The following is a 17,009-nucleotide window of genomic DNA, read 5'->3' as shown; positions in this document are numbered from 1 at the left end:
CTTCATGCTATTGAATTATATTCAAGTCTTCTAGCTCATATGTTGAACTTTCTCTTCGTTTGAAGAGCTTGATTCTTTTTTTAGCTATGGGTATCTTCATGCTTGTTCCATCCAATTCAGCTAATGAATATGTGGCATTGTCATGAATGACCTTTACCACATATGGGCCAAACCAACGCTTTACCATCTTCCTAGAAGCATTGTATTGATTGTATAGGCTACTGTCATAGACAAGCACCAAGTCATTTTCAAGAATTGCTCTTGGCCGAAGTCAATGTCACTTATCAAATCTTCTTTTTTTCTTTAGTCTTGCTATCTTTAGTTTCACAATAGCTGCTTGAATATCTTCAGGCCTTATTTCTAGCCGCCATATGTGGAAAGTCAGCAACTCTTCTCTATTGATGCCTTCCTCCCAAGGTAGAAGACTCCATGTGAGAATAGATTCTTCAATTGGCATAATTGGTTGTTGTCCATCCATACGTTTAGCTGGCATATAGCCAGTCACTGAACTGTGAGTAATTCGATCAGCCCATAATGCAAAAGGTAGCATTTTAGTCCATTCTTTGATCTTTCCTTTACAAGACTTTGCTAGAGCTTTGAGAAGGAAGAACCATCATCACGAGAGCTTTTGTTTCCAAGCGGGCTTTAGAAATGTAAGGTTGCCCAAGAATGATAGGGTAACTACAAGAGTCTTGAAAAAAAAAGTGAAATTTTTCTTTTATGTCTCCAATAGTTACCTGCACATTAAGACATGCAGCATATAACTCTCCGAAAGAGTTGTTTGCAGCTCTCATTCGCCAACCTAGATTAACATCTATGGGCCATCCGCCACTTTCATAGAGACTCCTTGCCATGATGTTTATCTCCAAGCCATGGTCTAAGAGTGCAATACATGGTGTTTCTTTTTCTCCAATTTTGACGATTGTCTCCATTGTTGCTCTTGCCTAATGCGTACAGGAGTAGTGACTGCTTGGAATGAACCGAGCCTCTTCTTCCTCATGCATGTGCTGTAGACGGCCTTCTTTTTGAGAGATGGAGTGCCCAATTGGTTTGGACCAACCGACCATTACATTTTCAACTTTCACTTTTTTAATTTTTGCATTCATGTTTTATTTATCTCCAGCCTCAATTACTGCAATTAATTATTTAACAGCTTCATTTGAATTCCTTATGAAGTAAAGTTCTCTTCATCTTGCACAAAAACTCGAAGAACTTGCAAAAAAGCATGCTTCATTGGCTTCTTTACCACGTTTCATTTGGCTTCTTTACCACATTTCATTTGATCTAGTGCGTGCATCCATACTTTAGATTGCACATTAGCTTTACATGCTTTCAAACTTGGTTTAGTTGGCTCAATTTGCAGCCCATAGGTAGCTGCATCAATTGCTGCATATGCATTCTTTACAGCTAAATCTTCTAATCTTTTCTTCATTCTACCATTGCCAAAATTTTGCTCCAGTGGAAGACCAGTTTCAGCCGCATGAATTTTTCCATCTTTCCAAAAGATAAGCTTCTGTGCTTCAGCCTCACAAAAGGCAGAACACTCCCTCTTGTCATGTTGTTGCCTGTCACACCAAATAGAGCGCCTCTTAAAGCCTTCTCTCATGGGTCTTTGAGTTGACGCTCGTCCTCGCTCTTCGACTTTGACATCCAACTTCTCTACTTTGGAACTAATTTCTGTAAGATTCAAATAAAGGTCACGCATGCTTTTAACGAGTTCATCCGTTACATCATTTTTAGAAGGAACAGAAGAAGAAAGAGTTGGCTGATTAGTCAAAGGAATAGAGGATTTTGAAGGTGGAACAAGCTCCGTCTTTGGAGTTGTTGAAGTTGAAGTAGAGCCCAATCTTAGTCGCATCCGCTCTCTTCGAGTAATCATGTTAACTGTATCAGTAACACCTGTCCATGCAGTCTTGACTCCTTATTCGAAGGTAGCATCTTCTAAGCGATCAGTAAGCTTCTCTTGCAAAATGGGATCTGCAGCCTTAAGAAATAATTCAATCTTTTGACCTTCCATACTTTGTTGGTCTTCAATATCAAGTTGTCCAACTTTACTTTCAAACTCATGGTATAGAGCTATTGCAGCTAAATCTTTGTTGGGTTTTTCAATCCATTCAGTGAAACTTTTCTTCATCATCAGGCCAGAGTCTTCTAAGAAGAATTCTTCGCATAGGGCTTTTTTGAATGCAGCCCAATCCGCATCTTGTTGAAAAAGACCATGGATTCTTTCTTGAAGACCATGCTTGGCTAGTCTAGCAAAATAATGGCTCCATGCATGTTGTGGTACACCAAAGAAGAGCATTTTGTTTAACATATAAGCGAATAAAAACAAAGACATTTTGACAATTAAATTGTTTTAATTCATGCCCAACTTCTTCTAGTGCCTTGATAGCTGTGGAATCAATCTTCTCTTCATATTTCCTTTGTTGTTGTTGTTGTAACATTTGGATTTGTTGTTGCCAAGTCTCTTGCAATATGCGCACCAATTGTTGTAGAGTATCTCCTGAAGAATCCCCCATCTTGGAGTTCTCTTACACCGATCTTCACGTCAAGTTCACCAATTTCGCAGCGCATAGGGTTGAAGGTCACCACAAGGGTTTAGCAAGAGAAGAATGTATAGGGGTTCAAGAGCTTAGACTTCGGAGATGGTAGAGATAAGAGAAGGGTTGAAGGTTTTAAGCCAAGTTCTTAAAGATAAGAGATAGCAGGGTATTGGTAGATTCAAGGAGAGGAGTAGACGGAAGAGAAGGGGTTCAAAGAGATTGACGATATAGAAGAATACTCCCAAAAAGAATTAGAAATTATAGAAGAATACTAACAAAGATGAAGCTTGTCAGTTTCTTTCAGCACTATGAGAAAATATAATTCTAATAGACAAAAACGTGTACAAAATAATACATTCCTCTATGCTGCTTAAATCGCCAATTTGATGCTTTCAATGGCTCCAAAAGGGGGGTTAAATGCCAAGACACTTGGCCAGAATGCCAGATCACTCCTTCTTCATCTCCCACTTTTCGAGTTGTGTTCACTGCCTGAAAACAGCGATCGTGCGTCGCGTGATTTTGCTAATTTCTTTTTTTTTATACATAAAATCCTCTCAAATTGACTAAAAGCTACATGCTTTCTTTTACATGTCCTCCTAATCTAGAAGTTATCTATAGTTTTATGGATTTTTACAAGAGATAATATCTAGAATATAAAAAATTGACTAAAAACTTGTCCAAAAAATCTAATATTTTGAACCATGGACACTAATACTAATGCCTAAAGTAGCATTGTCTCTCTAAATCTAAAAGGAAGCCACACTCTAGATTTTTTGGCATTGTGTGCGTAGTGGTAGGACACCATAGTCGTACATGGTCATAATTAATAATTTAAAACTCGAAATGCATCTTAAATGAGAGAAAATGATTGTTTTTTCTATTTCGGGTTGGGAAATGTTCATATGGGATAAAAAACTTAAAAAAACCATTGTTCAATCAATATGATCAGTCAAGACACATAAATAAGAAAATATCACATTTTTATGAATAAATAAATTAGAAAAAATAAGAGAAACTTTAGTTTTTAGGCTTAAAATTTTAGAAAAAAATATATTTTATATCCATAAATGTATCATTCAAGCCTTGTTTTATGTTAGAGTATGTTTTTATTGATTTTTATATAAAAAATAACATAAAAATGAACGTTACACCTACCCAACAAATGCAAAACCTAAATGGTAGGAGGGAAAAAGGATTGTGAAAGTGAGTGGTCACTAAAAATATTTTAAATTTTGATTTATTTGATTATGCACATCATATAGGCCGATAATCATTTAAATTTAAGAGATAGACTAGTAGCATGAGGAGACTCGGTGCTAGTCTTTAGCAACACCACAATTATGAGTAGTTGAAAAATCATTAAAATTTTATTTTTACACTTCACATGGTTGGTTTTTTAATCATAAAATGCTTAAGTACGAGGCGTGGCATCCACAATCTCATTATGCATATCACATGGTAACTCCTGGATGCATAGCAATTGATTACGAAATACATGACCTACATGGAGTTGTGAGAAAACCCAAGCTGTAGGCTAGACGATCAAATCTTTGGGAACTTGTCAAGTGAGGACATTTATATCCTAGAACATTCAAAATATATAAGAGTAGAGTGTGTTTTTATGTGCTTTATGTTAGAGCAATGCATCTTGGGGCCAATCCCCAAGGTGTAGGAGAGCTACAGTGGGGCCACAACATTTAGTCATAGGGGTCCCTCCTTTATGTTTGTTTCATGTTGGCATATTGCACCTAGATCTGTAGGATCTCTCTCTAAGGACTAAGAAAGGGCAATCATTGGACTACATTACACTACAAACACAATATCTACAGTAGCGATTAGGGCAGTGTGGGGGGAGGCTCTTGGTCGTGAGGGTGTGGGGGGTTATCTTGTGAGTGTTAGAGAGGCCCGACTAGCTAAAGCCAATTTCAAGCCCATTTTAGGTCCCAACACCCAGGCCATGTCATTATGTAGGGGTGCCAAAAACTAACAAGTGTAGAAACTCATTATTTGAGGGGAGTATTGAAAGATATAACAAATTATGTATGCTCCAAGAAGAGATGGCATGAATCCCATATGCACAGTGAAACAGAATGCTACTATCCAACTACTATAAATGGTGCACATATCGGATGCTAGATGTGTGATGCGTAGTGAGCGTCGGAAGGTCCCCAAGAACAAAAGAACTCTACTAAATCTCATAATACAAGAAGAAGGTTTTGCATGACGTGAGAGAAAAAGACAAACTGGGTACAATCTCCCCCCATGCCTTGTGTGAGCGCTTCACAAGGCATCTATTTATAAATTTATTCATCTCAAAGCTAAAAAATAGCCCAATTTACAATTAGCACGCTTTTAGCTTTTGTGTTTGCTTTTGTTCAAATAAAGAATAAAGTGGTTGGGTGGCCCAAAAGTCGAGCTCTGCCCAAATACAATGTCCAATAATGAAATACTTAAACCGAGCACCTATGCGCATACAAAATAATAAATGTTTGTCAAGCACTTTAATAAATAAACGTGCCTAGATAAATATTAGCACCACGCGTTTAGTAATAAGGCACGAGTCCATAAAAAATGATAATTTCTTCTAGATAATCTGAATACATGCTATTGCCCAACCAGTGCTTCCCAACACCACCATTGTGCTTGCTCTACACATCAACTGAAGCATTCACAATTGTTAGAAAGCAATAAAATTAAACCGAAAAAAGTGAATACCTAGCAGTCTTCAGCTACAAAATAAATAAATAGGTTGGAACTCTATCCTAACCTTTATTTAATACGAGTGCACTCTAAACTCATAAACATCCATTAATTTAAATATGTATTTTGCAGAATCACCCGCTATGGAATCACCCACGTGCACATTAAATTAACATGACCCCCGAAAAGGACAGGCATCCCCGTCAACTTCTCACATAAGGAATCCACCTTGTGTTCGAGCCCTGGCAAATAAATATAGTTTTACAGAATCCACGACAAAACCTCACGAAGGCTAGCTTGTTTCTGCTGCCCTCTTTGAGAGTGGAGTAGCGGGACTTAGGCACTTTCAAAAGGACCAATTCCCCCTCTTGGATTTCCAAGTGCCTTTGTTTTTCATCAGCATGGAGTTTCATGTGTGTTTGGGCCTTCTAAAGATTCATTTTGCATTGTTGAAGTAAAGCTTGCATGCGATCCAATTCAGCTTGACTTTGACGATTGATCTTATCAGTAAACAAGACTGTAGGAAGGGGAACCTTATACCCATATAAGGCCTCCAAAGGAGAAACTCCAATGCTAGAGTGTGTGGAGTTATTATATGCAAATTCAGCCAAGTGAAGACACGTATTCCAACTGTGCTATACATCATGGAAAAAGTGCCTCAAATATTTCTCAAGTCATTTGTTCACTCTCTCATTTTGGCCATCAATTTGAGGGTGGTATGTAGTGGATGGTCCCCATGGAGCTGAAAACAGTCTGCCAGAAGTTGCTCATAATTTTGCATCCCGATCATGTAATATGACGTGGTAAGCCATGAAACTTGAAGACATTTTCCATAAATTGAGTGGCCACCTAAGAGACAGTATATTGGACCTTAGTGGGGATAAAGTGGGTAGCTTTGGTAAGGCAATCAACTACCACATAGATATCGTTCCACCCTTTCTTGGTCACAAGAAGGCCAGTGATAAATTCCATTGTGATGTGAGTCCATTTCCCTTCAAGGATAGGAAGAGGTTGCAAGAGGCCAGCGGGCCTGAGTGTATTATCCTTGTTCTGTTAGCATGAAACACATTTGGTCACAAAGTCCTTGACGTCCCTCCAAAAGACTTTCCAATGAAAGCTCTTGGCAATCCTGTCATATGTTTTGAAAACACCCAAGTGACTGGCAGTGGGGCAAGAATGCATTTCTTCCATGATCTTCTGCATGAAGGGGGAAGTGTGTGGGATGACAATCTTGCTTGAGCTGATATTTGGAGTTTTCAGCCATAATCCCATGCTGTAATGTTTGAAATATGTGGCTGAAATGATCATCTAACAAGTAAGCCTCTTGGATCTCTTCAACCCAATCATTGTGCAATTCTGAGATAGATGACACTCTCCATGCCCACATTCGAGAGAGAGAATCAGCCACAATATTATCCTTGCCCCATGTGTGTGAGATGTTGAAGTCATAATTCTGTAAGGTTGCCACCCATCGCCTTTGCTTAGGAGTCAAAGTAGACCGAGTCAAGAAGTATTGGAGGACTCAATGATCGCTTTTTACTTGGAAGTGGCTGCCATACAAATAGCGGTTCCATTTCTTGATGGCATGGAGGATGGCCAACATCTCTTGGTCATATACATTCATTTGTATCTCCTTCTCATCAAGCTTGTGGCTTTCAAATGCAATCACACCATGCTCTTGCAACAAGACTGCACCAATACCCCAGCCAATGGCATCATAATGAATGGTAAATAGCTTAGAGAAGTCAGGGCAAACAAGGATGGGGGCTGACGTAAGTGCGTCCTTTAACTGTTTGAAGCTATGATCTACTGTGGCATCCCAAAAGAATGACTCTTTTTTCAAGCGATCAGTCAAAGGTGTTGCAATGGTGGCATAGTGCTTAATGAAGTGTTTGTAGAATGAAGAGAGACCAAGGAAGGCACACAAGGAAGTGGTGGTGGAAGGAATTGGCCAATCCTTAACACATTGCACCTTTTTCAGGTCAGCCTATATACCATTTTTGCTCACAATGTGTCCCAAGTACTCCACAAATGTCTGCATGAATATGCATTTGCTCTCTTTAGCAAAGAGTCGATGCTCTCTCAATATGTCGAACACCCTCCAAACGTGTGTCAAGTGCTTCCTAGATGACTTGCTGTAAATGAGGATGTCATCAAAGAAGACAAGCACGAACTTGAACAGAAAGGGCTACAGGATTTTGTTCATGAGGCTTTGAAAGGTGGCAGGGGTGTTAGTCAACCCAAAAGGCATCACAAGAAAATGGTAAAGTCCACGATTAGTTCTGAAGGCTGTTTTGACCTCATCTCCTGTCTGCATATGAATTTGATGGTAGCCAGAGTGCAAGTCAATCTTAGTGAAAAAGCATGCCCCTTTTAACTCATCCAGCAAATCATCACTCCGTGGTATGGGGTACTGGTTCTTCACTGTAATTTTGTTCAAGTCCTTGTAGTCAATGCACATGCGAAAGGAGCCATCTTTTTTTTTTATACTAAGAGGACAGGGGATGCATAGGGGGAAGAACTTGGTTCAATGAAACCCATCTCCAACAACTCCTTGATTTGCTTTGCAACCTTTTCACGCTCACACTTGGAGAGTCTATAGGGGGGTTTGTTCACTGGCTAGGAATGGGGATCTAGGTCAAGTGGGTGGTCCACTTGTCTCTTGGGAGGGAGGGATGTAGGCATATGAAATAAGTCATTGTATTCCTCAAGTAAGGCTTGCAAGGCAAAGTCATGTGACACTGCGGAGGGCTAATCAGAAATGTCCTTATTTAATTGCAAAACAAAGATTTGTGAGCATTTCTTAAACTCCCGATTGAGTTGCTTTGATGTAATGAGCTGAAAATCAACATGATCTCGAACTCCCTCTAGGTGGATAGGTTGTCCATGCATCATAAACTCCATGTAAAGCTGAGAGAAGTCCATAGCAATTTTTTCCAATTGTTTCAGCCAATCACAGCCCAAGACAACATCAATGGGGCCCATATCTAGGGCAATCAGATCAACTAGTGCCACATAATTTTCAGCCAATCATAAGGGAACTGCAGGACAAACATGTGTGCTGATTTCTTCTTCTCCGTTTGCTACTTGGACCTTCAAGGTGTGTGTAATGCCATAGGGGTACATCTCAACCGATCAATGGCTGATTTATTGACAAAACTGTGAGTGCTTCCACTATCCACAAGGATAAAAACATGCTTCCCATTGATACTACCTTGAATATGAAGGGTACTAGGGCTACGAGAACCCATCCAAGTATCCAAGGATATCGAGCAAAGGGAAGTGGGAGGTGGGTGGGATGTTAAATCAAGTATTTGTGAGGGAGCATCGCCCAAGTCAAAGGGAAACCCATCCTCCAGGTCATAGAACTGCTCATGATCAACATTCTCCGTGGGCTCAATCTGGTCAATGGCTAGGTCATCCTCCTCATTGTGCCAATCTTCCATGGCATACATGCTATGAACTTTGACCTTCGCTATCTTGTAGGGGCATTTAGAGGCATGATCAGCAGTGTACTTATCTTTACATTTAAAGCATAGGCCCTTTTCTTTTTGTTCCTTCACAACATCTGGGGAGATGAACCGTTGACTAGTGGATCCATAGGAAGGTGATGCAGTGGACTGTTTATTTTCAGCATACCTATTTTTATCAATAGAGCCCGATGCTATCCCAAAAGTGCCCATTTTTCTTTCAGCATGGAAGGTGGGGTAAGTGGGTACTTTGGGGCTATTATTAGGCATAGAAGAGCCCCGAAAACCACCTCTGTATGGGGCTGATTGTGAAGGGATGTGGGGAGGTCCAACACCTTGCTAAAAATGCTCATTCTTACAGTACTTTCTTGCATATCTTAGCCAGTTCGATTGCATCAAACAATGTAGTGGGTTTTTGGGCCATGACATCAGTGGATAGACTTGATTCCAACCTATAGATGTACTTGTGCAATTTATCATCGTCACTAATGCTTTCAACATACATGGTCAAGTTCATTAACTGATTGGTGTAGTCACGTACAGTGAGGTTACGTTGGTCAAGAGTGTACCATAGTCTTGCCAACTGTTCTTTTTCCACAAGGGACACAAAAACTTGGACCATTTGCATTTTGAAATCTTCCCAATCAATGAACTGTTGATTCTCTCGATTGATATAGCGCCACCAAGTGTGGGAAAAACCTTTCAAATGGAGAGAAGCAAAAAGTATTTTCTGATCATCAGTGCAGGGGTAGATGTTGAAGTAGGACTCCAACTTGGACGTCCATTCTTCCAGGTCAGATGATGAGGGGGATTGCCCATTGTACTTTGTGAGAATGACCTTGTCACACAGATCATAGGGGCCATGCTGCCCATGAAATCCTTGATGTCCATGCATCCCGTGGTGGCCATACATGCCCTACTGTCCATACATCCCTTGTGGTGCATTCAGCCCATGTTGTCCATTATAGCCATGCTGTCGATGATTTCCAAGCTAGCCATTTGTACCATATTGTCCTTGATGGGGCTGATTCATATGTGGTGCATGGGGGCTCCTAGGTAGAGCGGGTGAAATCGACCCAAGGTGGAGAAGGCCTCAAGTGAATATTGCCAGCATGGTGGACGGGGGAATTCAATAGGGGCTCATCATGCATATGAGAGGGTTCCCCAATCTCATAGGTAGAAGGGGAAATTACTTTAGCGCCAAGTGTACCTTGTGGGCCATGCCACAGTTCCTGATGTGGAGGACGTCTAGACTCATGTCTAGAGTCATTGGTCTTCTCTTGGGATGAAGTGGTCACTAATTGAGCAACAAGAGTAGTGAGTTGTTCCAAGGTTTGTTGGGTCTTTGAGTTTGAGATAGCCATGCGCTCAATCGCTTCATCAAACTTGGACATCATTTGGCGGTGGTTGGTGACCATATCATTGTGGTGTTCCATATGACGGAGCTCATATTGGTAGAGGGTGTGATTGAGAAGGGCATACAAGCCCGTTTCAAGCATTTCCTCCTGTATGTCACCATGGTAATCTTGTGTTGGAGCTTAGTTCCTCATTCATGGAGGTCCGGGAGTCTCTAATCTCCCTCTGGAGTTCCTCTTGGGCCTTGCTTTTGCCTTTTTGGCCAGCCATCTGGGTGCAGTCCACAGGACCTGCTGTCAGTAAAAGGGGCGTAACTCTTTGTAGGAAACTACAATTGATGAGTTTTAGGGCTCAAGTCAGAGGGGACAACGGCCTCTTTGAGATGAGTTGTTAACCTTTATGACATAAAATTATCAGAATTTTCTGTAGGGGGTTTATAGTGCCTGTCCTGGAGCGGCGGTCTGCATCCTGTCCACAGTGGACAAAACCAGGCATAACTTTCACACCGTAGCTTTGATTGGGGAGATTTTTGATTCAAAACGGAGGGGAAAAAGCCCTCTTTGAGATGAGCTATAGGGTTCACCCCCAGATTTAGAAAAAAAAATGCAATGGGATCTTTGTGACAGTCCTACAGGGCTGTGACAAAAAATAGTGCATGTCCCGTAGTACCAACGTCTTACACGGATAGAGCATAGATCAATGGGGCTTGATCTACCACATCAATAGCATCTTGAGTATCTGAACATAATCCCGAGCATCATTGCATACCCATCAACCCTACCATTCATGCATAAGTACATTCACTACCATACATACATGGGTGTCATTAGCATTGTGAGGTGTCCAGGAGAGATCATTGGGGCAAGGGAGTGGAGCTCATGGAAGTACATGCACCTGCAAACAAGTATTGGGCTTTAGATCACCAAGAGGTGGGCAACGTTTCCCCTGGGCTGGATTGTGCACCCCTTCAGGGTCTTAAGTGGTAAGGGAGGGTCACCTCTCTTTTGTCTTACCACCTCGCTTGGCATCAGCCTTTTTCCTTAGCTGGAGTATACATGGCCGACATTTTTAATTAGCAATCGTCATGAGATGCATTGGAAAGAAGACATTGGGCCTTTTCATGAGATGCAAGGAATGATGAAGGTTGGGATAGGGGTTACCTTGGCAGTCCAGTGACTCATTGGCTGCTACTTACCCAATTTACAATGGCTAATATTCATCCAAGATCATAAGACAAGGTAGGGTTTAATGTAAGCCATTACAATGAAATTCAAGAAGAGGTACGATGCTTTTATGCAATCTTGAATCTCTCCAACAGTGGATTAAGCTCAGCAAGTGGCTAATTTGAGAGATTGAAATTAGAATGGCATACCTCTTTAATGATTGGGATGACCGTTGAAGCCCGAATCATCATGATGCCGCTTGCGCCCTTGATCAAGTCCGGTCGTTGGTTGGGCATCCGTGGAAGAGTACTTCAGCATTTGAGTGCTCTTGCTGATGAAGAAAGTTCCCAAGCTTATCCCTGAGCTTGAGCTTCAAGAATGGGAAGCTTCAAGTGAAGCTTTCATGGCTGTCCATGCATGCTGAGCTCAATGGCTTCATTCGAGCAAGAGAAATCCTTCACAGGCTGAAGGGGTTGTGGGGTTGAGCTCTCCAAGTAAGAGAAAGCTTCAATTAGAAGAATTCATGGCTATCCCAAACTGTCTCAAACAGTCCCAGCTGCTGTCCACCATGGGAGTTGATTCCTGGGAGCAAAAGTGCCAAAGGGGGAATGCCAATGTGCTGAATTAGTGCCCTGGAATGGCAGCAGGGAGGGGAGGGCAGCAAGAGAAGGAGTGGCAGGAGGGCTGGGGAGGGACAGGAGAGCCATCGCAAAATGCACCGAAATTTAGGGGGCTGTCCTATAAGCCTCATGGGCAGCAAATCCCCCTAGTCCACCACTTGATCAGAAGCTTGGGGGGTCAGGGAAGGAGTCCCGGGGCTAGTTGATGTCGGGGAGCACCATCAAGTTAGAATTTTTGGGGTTTCTTTGGGGCTGGCAACCATGGCAGCTTGCAAAAAAAGAGAGAGAAAGAGGGCTGAGGTAAAAAGTAACTGAGGTTTTGCCTCTTCCAACTCCTAGGACTCTAAACTTGGCATGGAACCCTTAAATTTTGCATGAAAAGAAGTGATGACCTACTATTTTAATCTTTTTACCTCCAAATATGTATGAGACTCTAGCCATAGCTCCTGCTTGCTCCAAAAAGCTAAAGTTAACTGTAGTCCTTCTTGCTATACCTATACTTGTAAGCTGAGTAACTAGGATTTTTGGGATTTGAAAAGGGAGAAAGGTGAAAGAAGAAAAGGACCAAAGCTTGAAGCTCTGATACCACTTGTAATGAAAGAAGCTGAGAGGAGAGAGAAAGAGAATAAGAAGAAGAAGGAAGAAGACTAGAAGAGAAGAGAGAAAGAGAGAAAAGAGGAGAGAAGGGAGAAGGAAGCCATGGGAGCTGGAGATAAATGTGAAGAGTGTGATCTTGATAATAACTGGTTGCCCTAATCCGGGGCTCTTACACCATAAATAACCCAATTAGTGTGACGGGGTGTCTAAATCCTAGTCGGTGAGTATCCCGCTTGTTACATTTCATAGACAAGGTGGACAGGTAATTGGCCTTTGAAAGGTTGTAACAAATTGATATGAAAAGTATTGTGGATTTTTCAATGTGGAGGTAGTTCTAATTTGAATGAATTGTCATTGATCTTGTGAATTATTTTGAAAGGTCCATAAAATCTAGGGGCTAACTTAACAACAAGGTGTTTCTCTTTGTAATCTTCTCTTTTCAATGCGTAACCAAACATAATTATCAACATTGACACTCATGGCTTTTCTTCTCTTGTTAGCTTGTTTCGTGTATGATTGCTAGGCTTTCGCAATCATGTCTTTTACTTTAGTAAAAATAGTAGCATGCATATTGGCAATATCATCAGCAACTTCCACTTTGTTCAATAATGATGTAATAGGTGTAGGCAATCTATGTCCATAAATTATTTGAGAATATGCTTTTTGTGTAGATGTATGTGGTGTATTATTGTATGTAAATTGAAGTAAATGCAAATGTGTATCCCATGTTTGTGGTTTTGAAATTGTGTATGCACGCAAAAGACCTAGAATTCTACTGTTAGTAGCTTCTGTTTGCCCATTGGTTTTAGGATGAAATGCAAATGAGAAATCAATCTTAGTACCTAAATTAGCAAACAAAGGAGCAAAAATTATTACAAAATCTAGAATCATGATTATAAATAATAACTTTTGGCAAACCATGGTCACTGAAAACAGTCTTCAAAAACAATTATACAGCTTGAGCTGCAGCTAATGTTTTCTTGCATGGAAGGAAATATGCTTGTTTGCTAAATCGATCTACAATAGTCAAAATCATATCATGATCAGCTTGGGTGTTGGGTGTTAGGCAAACCGATTATAAAATCCATTGAAATATGCTCCCATGGTCGTTAAGGAATCGGTAAAGGCATTAATAAACCATATTTCTTACCATGGTGTCGCTTGACTCATTGACAAATTAAACACTCAGATACAAAGCTAGAAACATCAAATTCCATGTGTGCCAAGTAAAAATCTTCAATCAATGTACGTAAAGTGGAAATAATATCTCTATGGCCTTGATATGGGGAACAATGAATTTCATGCAACACAAATTATCTAAATGGAACAATGACACAATCTTTTGTCATAAAACATAAATCCATCATAATAAGACGAAGAATCAATTGGAATCCAGTTATTAGAAACTAATTTATTCCAATCATCTTGAAAACTGGGATATTGGTCATAGGTATCTTTGATAGGGGTGAGGGAATCAAAAGATAGAACGGAAATATTATGGATACTTGGTCTTCTACTTAAGGCATCGACAACAACATTCTCTTTTCTAGGTTGATATTGGATAAGTGGATGAAAATTTTGAATGAAAGCAGCCCATTTAATATGACGATTAGAGATTTGTGGTTGACTAAGGAGATGCTTGATACTTTGTTGGTCAATTTTGATCATGAATTCAGATCCCATTAGATGGTGTTTCCATTAACGTAAGGCATGTACTACATCTAATTCCTTATCATAGGTAGAATACTTTAGTTCATAGGGTTTAAATTTGCAACTAGAATAGGCTATGGGATGTGAATCTTGCATAATGATAGCTCCTATTCTTGATCTACTAGCATCAGTGATTAAAGTCAAGTAATTGCAAAACAGGTGCATGTGTAAAAGCATGCTTCAATAAATTAAAAGACTTTTGTTGATTATAAAATAATATACAACACCTTTCTTTAATAATTTCATTAAAGGTAATGCAAGTAATGAAAAAATTCTCACAAATTTTTTATAAAAGCCAGCAAAACCTAAGAAAGAACATAACTCATGCATATTTTTAGGGATTGGCCAATTCAAAATTGCTTCTATATTTTTAGGATAAACTTGAATACCATCAGATGAAACAATATGTCCTAAGTATTCAATGTGGATTTGGAAATATTTTCTATTTTCAGGGTTAGCATATAATTGATTCTCTTTCAATAATTTAAAAACCAAAGATAAATGTTCATAATGCTTGTTCTCATTCTTACTGAAAACCAATATGTCATCAAAGAAAACAATTGCACAATGTTGATATTTCAAAAATATTCGATTCATCATACGATTGAATGGGGCTGGTGTATTAGTCAAAACAAAAGGCATAACAAGGAAATTTTAATGAACATCATATTGGGAAATATGGAAATTTTCCATAAGTTTGGGACACGTGGTCAAATCTTTGGATTTGTCATAACTTGAACACTATAACTCCAAATCGAGTGCTCTATAGATCAATAGATTTCATTTTTCAAGCGCTTTCAAATGATAGGTCACATCATATAGTTTTGAAAAACTTATGGGTATATTATCCAAGTGTCACCTTTTTAGTATTCAAAAAATGAAAATTGGGAGATTCCCAAACTCACTAATATTGTGTTAATGACCAAATTGAGTTCTAAATGCAATTCGGAAAATATCATGTATATCCAATCGTACTTGATGATATCCAGATTTAATATCTATCTTGCTAAAAATAGTGGCTCCTTCTAGTTTATCCATGAGGTTGTCTACCCTAGGGGTTAGATATCTATTCTTGACAGTGATCTTGTTTAGGGCATGATAGTCAATGCACATCCTATATGTATTATTTTTTTTCCTTACCAATAGGACATAGGTGCACCAAAAGGAGAACTACTGGGCCTAATGAGTCCTTGGATTAATAGTTATTCAACTTGGGCTTGGATTTCTTTTTGTTCAATTTGATTGTGTCTATAAGGTACTTTGCATGGTGGTTGAGAACCTGGGATTAAGTCTATTTTATGATCTTCAAGATGTGTAGGTAGTAAACCAAGGTATAAATCAGCAGCAAAACAATCTTTAAATTGTGAAAGAAATTGTGTATGCCTAGGATGCATTTGATTTTTCTTAGCTTCAATTTCATTCACCCATACTAAGTATGATTTGCTACCTTTTCTCAATGCACGTTTAGCATGTGTGTGACTAAGAAATGGAAAATTATCAAAGGTGTGCGTAGCATGTAATGTAATTTGTTTTCCGTTAGAATGAATTTTCATTGAATGTGTGGACTAATCTATATCGAGATTATATTTGTACGCCAAGGCATTTCTAAAATAATGTTTCTAGCTTGCAAAGGCACAACCAAGAAATTTTTGCGCTCAACATAATCACCAATTTTAATTTCTAAATCATGACCTTCTTGTGTACCATTGTATCTGATGCCTAAGAATGTAGCTTTTATGTGATAATGAGTTGAAATAGTATGTAAATTCAATTCTTTGACTAATTTTACAAAAATAAAATCATGTGTGTTCTCATCATCATGTAAAGCAATCTTTTCTTTACTATGCACAATACATTTCATTGCTAATAATGAATGAGGATTTGGCATACTTGGTAAAATATTTGAAGCATCGTCGATATCATCATCATCTTCCATGAAATCTGAAATATCTTGATTGTCTTTGTCTTCAATCACTATTGATTTGAACCTTGGCTTCTTGGATTGATAGTTTACTGCTAACTGTTCAGATTGTTGACACTTGTAGCAAACTAATAGCTTGGATTTGGAAACATTATTGGTAATGGCTCGAAGTTTAGGTATGTTGGGATTTGGCTAGAGAGAAGGCTTAGGATTTGAATTTGTATTTGATGGTAAAGTAGGACGTCATGTCCAAGATTTACAAAAAGAAGAAGGAACAAAACAATTTTGATTGAATCTTCGAAAGTTAGAATTGAATTGCTTTGTACCAAAGTTACAGTTAGTTGGAAATTGTTGTGGTCACTTCTCTCGTCCACGAATTTTGTCTTTAGCATCATGGGATAAAGAAATCACATCCTCTAGAGTCGTTGGCTTAAACATGTTCATCTCCTCATAGAGGTGATCAAGCAAACCAGACATATACTTGTGCTTATGGATCACCTCAAGAACATCTTCAAGTATTCGAAGTTGCAATAAGGCACTTCAAAAACATTCAGTGTATTGCGGAATAGATTCACGATCTCTTTGTTGCAGAAGATCCCACTGTTTGATTGCTTTTCCATGGAATTGAGGTGGAAGAAAATTCTGCAAAATTTTCTTTTGAAAAGCCTTCCAAGTAATAGGAAAATCAATACTCTTGCGAACAATAGTCCACCATAATGATGCTCTATCCAGTAAATGGTTAGTGACATATTTGAGTTTATCTTTCTTAGCATATTGTTCTTCATGTAAGTAATCATCAAACTAACTGATAAAAGCAAGAATAGTTTTTCCGTCACGTAGTCCATTAAAAGTACGAAATTTAAAATTTCTTTTACTTATCTTGGCTTCTTTCCTGATAGATTATGCTTCAAGTATTTCATCGATCATAC

The sequence above is a fragment of the Lygodium microphyllum genome, chromosome 9 (genome assembly GCF_053477565.2).
Source record: "Lygodium microphyllum isolate KBCC chromosome 9, Lygodium_microphyllum_v1.1.10, whole genome shotgun sequence".
Classification (NCBI taxonomy): domain Eukaryota; kingdom Viridiplantae; phylum Streptophyta; class Polypodiopsida; order Schizaeales; family Lygodiaceae; genus Lygodium; species Lygodium microphyllum.
The sequence above is the reverse complement of the archived record's forward strand: the minus strand, read 5'-3'. Positions refer to the sequence as shown.